This window comes from Miscanthus floridulus, chromosome 8 (genome assembly GCF_019320115.1).
Source record: "Miscanthus floridulus cultivar M001 chromosome 8, ASM1932011v1, whole genome shotgun sequence".
Taxonomy (NCBI): Eukaryota; Viridiplantae; Streptophyta; class Magnoliopsida; order Poales; family Poaceae; genus Miscanthus; species Miscanthus floridulus.
In genome coordinates this window covers 36,995,048-36,999,620 of record NC_089587.1, presented here as the reverse complement: position 1 = coordinate 36,999,620, position 4,573 = coordinate 36,995,048, and the positions used below count along the sequence as shown (strand labels likewise).

The window sequence follows — 4,573 nt, the reverse complement described above, 5'->3', positions numbered from 1 at the left end:
TGTCCAGACCACCATCATGCTCGAGGACTGTTCCGACCACCATCGTGCTTGGGGACTGTTCCGACTACTCTTGTGCTCGGGGACTGCCTCGACCACTCTCTGACCACAGCTCGGGGACTTCGTTGCTCGCTCCGCGACCTGTGCTCGGGTATTGCCTCGACCACTCTCTGACCACAGCTCGGGCCCTTCGCGTCTTGACTACATGCGACAGGCGACTCGCATACAGTTGAGATATTTTTTTCTCACTTAGACCTTCCTACAAGGCTGATACCTCGCCTTCCAGCAAGCTCGGGGACTACATCGGTACGATGCACCTACCGATGCATCTCGTATCGCTTGTACGACGATTGGATTCTCAACTTAATTGGGAATTCTTTTTAGACCCTGGCACCACATGCCTGCGTCACCTACTACCAGGCTCGGGGACTAAGTGGGCACACTTCACCTTGCGGTGAATGTGCTTATTTTATCGACCCCTACGCTCTGACTGTTGGCCATAACTACTATTGTACAAAGGTCACTTACATTTTTTTTCAGAAATACAAGTGGGCACACTTGATCAGGAAAGAAATCTTTTTCTTTTTTTCTTTAGAACACCATGCATTCTTCGGACAACCGGAATCTTCGGCTATAATCGTGGTATACCGCTCTTTGTGCTGACTAGAATACTGGCACATTTGCTTGGTCAATGTTTCAGCCAGTTGGAGATGACATGAAGACAGATCGCATTAGTCGAAGAAGATCGAACGGCGTGTCACAACATAATACATGGTGCTCGGGGACTAGCTGTGGGGGTATTAACCCCTATACTCTTACGGCTAGGCTTGGGCTGGCCCGGACCAGGGGGTCTGGCCCACTAGAAGATGACGCGTGGCCCAGCCGATCTGCTCGGAGTCCCGCGCAAGGAATCAAGGCAGACTTGGAGATCAAGCAAGATCCTGGTCGGTTAGAATATGAATCCTTATCCGGCCACCTATGGCAATTGTAACTGGTTAGGATTAGTTTTCAGATCTATAACCCTGCCCCCAGACTATATAAGGCGGGCAGGGGACCTCTCTCAAAAACATCTCTCATTGACATACAGCAATATAATTAGACGCAGGACGTAGGTATTACACCTTCACGGCGGCCGAACCTGGATAAAACCTCGTGTTTGTCATGCATCACCATCTTGTTTGTAGCTTGCGCATCTGTCTGCCGATAATCCACTACCTTGGGCATACCCCTAGGTAGACTGCCGACCGTATTTCGTCGACAGTGATGTAAACTTAAGTACTTGGATTTGTAATATGTTCTATCTGTGGTTGTGATGTACTCTTTTTCTATGGCTTGATCCTGGATGAAGGTTGCCATAGATTAGTACATCCAATGGGAGGCGGGATAACCGATTAAGTGAGCCATCTAATTTAGTAGTCAATGGAAGACTATTATCTTAGGTGCTCATTTAAAAGGGAGATGATCTTGACAACTTCGCCCTTTAATATTATTATGCGGTTATATACACACGGTGAGAGAGATACAACTATAGATTAGATATAAATATATTGATAGATATAGTTGTACTTTCTCTATTTCAAATTATAAGATATTTTAGTTTTTTTGAGATATATTGCTTTTGTTATGCACTTAGATATACACTATGTTTAGATACATAATAAAAATAATGTATCTAGAAAAATCAAAATATCTTATAACTTGGAGCAGAGGGAGTATATATATATTATCCTCCACTAATCATTTTAGCAGAGTAGAGCGCGGGTGTGCAAACAAACCGTGTCCCACCCGGTCGCACCCTTGCTTGCATTGACTTGAGACTTTGGTCAATAAAATATGCCGTGTCCGGTTTTCCCGCCTTGCCATTGTCTTGAGACTTCGTCAACAAGCTAATGGAGAGAGAAGGAATAAATGGAAGTTGCCTCCCACCTCACTCCAAGCTATATATTACCAGCAAAAGGTACCAAGCTAAGCACGCAGCAGCATCCCAGTGCCAGAGAACAGCATAGCATCAAATGGCTGGTTTCATTTATGCTAAGCAGCAGGCGTCCACTGCTCCCACTGAAGCAGCTGCAGGTAACTAGAAAAAAAAAACACTTCGATCTGTAAACTTTGTGTTTCATTCTGCACGCAGGGTGTTTAATTTGCAATAGAAATACAAGATCGAGCAACAATATACATGGTTCCAAGAAATTGTCATTTTTTTTCCTGCTTGTTAGCTAGCTATTAGTTTCTGCAGATCGAGAGATGACGTCTCTAGATCAACTCATATAAGTGGCCTGGTAATTAAACTTCAGGTTTTCGTGGCTGGAGCTTCGCCCAGGAAGATCCGCATCCATCTGTTCGGCATGTGCACGCTGGTCGTACCTGCGCTAGGGGTCTTCCTGCGCAGGCTCGACATAAAAACGAGGAAAAGCCTGTGCATTTCATCCCTGGCATCTCCAACTCCAGGCCTAGCCATCAAGTTCCGGAGGAGCAGTTGAGCTCCAAACCTACGTCTTCGCCGCCAAGGCCTGTCCCCTCTCCAGTGGGATTCATCAGGGAGGCGTTGCAGCACCAAAAGGCTGAGCCACTGAAGGAAAAAGCACGCCAAAAGGTTGCTTCGCTTATATGGAGAAAATAGGACAAAGAGAAAGGATGTTGTTGAACAATCTAAATCAGCGCTATAGGGCGTGTTTGTTTCAGTTTATAATTTCATTCTAAGTGAAAATAATCGAAAATCCCACCCAAACACCCTTGATTGTTTTCGGATTCTCTAGTAATCGAGAGGCTGCTTCTCCGCCTCTCGCCCTTTGCACCTCATGGTGGCTGCTTCCCACGCTCCCCTCGGCGAGTTTGCTCGCGACGAGGGAGCTGGGCGACCTCGGGGGCAGGGAGCCAGGGACCTCGGGTGGAAGTAGATAAAGGCAAGAGACCCTCAGTGACATCGGGTGGAAGTAGATAAAGGCAAGAGACCGTCGACAACGGCGAGGGACTCCCTCGAGAAGATGGTCGAGTTAGGAGGGAAAGTTTTTTTACGCTACCTAGTACCGTAACAATCAGGATTGCCAAACGCCCTTGATTTTTTATACTAGAGATTGTTTAGACCGTGACTTATAAAAGAATCATGATTGAATTATTATCGATTCTTATATAAGTGGTTCCAAACACGTCCATAGTTGTCTGTACATCAGCATAGGGAGATGGTTGGTGCATATTACATAATATCGATTATATATGTGCTGCACGAGTGTGTCTTTGATTTGTTGAATTTGATGAGCTAATCGGTATATATGCGTATTGCATGCGTACATCTGCATACACGCGCACCTTGTCTGTCTGTGTCAAGGCAGCCGAACTGGTCAAGTGATTAGTATAGCATCTTATTCTCCTGTCTGGTAGCACATGCCAACAGGGTTCAACTTTTATTCAGTTTTGTACAGAACTCCATACAAAATTGGATTCAATTCACAAGAATCGCAAGCATTCATCCAATTCACATAAGGCAACCATACCTTCACTACCGGAGACCGGCTCTTTGCCGAGTGCCAAGTGGTTTGCCGAGTGTTGCTTTTCGGGCACTCGGCAAAGACGCCTTTGCCGAGTATTTTTTTGACACTCGGCAAAGAAGCTCTTTGCCGAGTGTTTTTTTAACACTCGGCAAAGAGTCTCTTTGCCGAGTGTTTTTTTTGACACTCGGCAAAGAGCTTCTTTGCCGAGTGTTTTTTTTATACTAGGCAAAGAAAATTTCAAAGTACATTTTGAAGCAGTAAATTAATTCAAATGAAAAAGTTTTCAACTACAAAGTTGTATAACTCATCAAGATGTACAATGTTTGTTTTGGTCTTTTCTTCACACGACAAAGTGAAAATAAATTTGTTCACAAATCTAATATATCTCTCTTGTAGTTTATGAAACTACAATAGAGATATATAAGATTTGTGAACAATGTTAGAACGACCGTGTCGGATGAACAGATGATCAAACAACCAAAATAAACTTTGTAGATCTCGAAAAGTTATGAAACTTTGTAATTGGCAACTTTTTGATTTGAAAACATCTTGTCATGCAAAACTGCGTTTGAATTTCAAAATTTTAAAATTTGAACTTTTCAAACGACCTCGGATGAAAAAACAACCAAAATAAACTCTGTAGATCTCAAAAAGTTATGAAACATTGTAGTTGACAACTTTTTGATTTGAAAACATCTTGTCATGCAAAACTGTGTTTGAATTTTAAATTTTTAAAATTCAAATTTTGTAAACGACCTCGGATGGAAAAACTTCCTATACTAAAAGTGTAGATCTCGAAAAGTTATGAAACTTTGTAGTTTACAACTTTTTTATTTGAAAACATCTTGTCATGCAAAACTGTATTTGAATTTCAAAATTTTAAAATTCAAATTTTATAAACGACCTCGGATGGAAAAACTTCCTAAACTAAAAGTGTAGATCTCGAAAAGTTATGAAACTTTGTAGTTTACAACTTTTTGATTTGAATTCGTTTAGGGCCTCAAACATGCAATTTACACTCGGTTTAGTATAATATATTGGGAACTAAAACGGAATCTAGACATAAGTGAGAGTGTGGTGTAGTGGTA

General features: G+C 42.4%; 1 long non-coding RNA gene across 1 annotated transcript; it reads left to right on the top strand.

Annotated features, from left to right (window-relative positions):
* Nucleotides 1–1,871: 1,871 nt before the first annotated feature.
* Nucleotides 1,872–2,725, top strand: LOC136471634 (uncharacterized). The gene is made up of 2 exons (XR_010762070.1): nucleotides 1,872–2,070; nucleotides 2,292–2,725. It is a non-coding gene; the product is annotated as an uncharacterized lncRNA (long non-coding RNA).
* The last annotated feature ends 1,848 nt before the right edge of the window (nucleotides 2,726–4,573 follow it).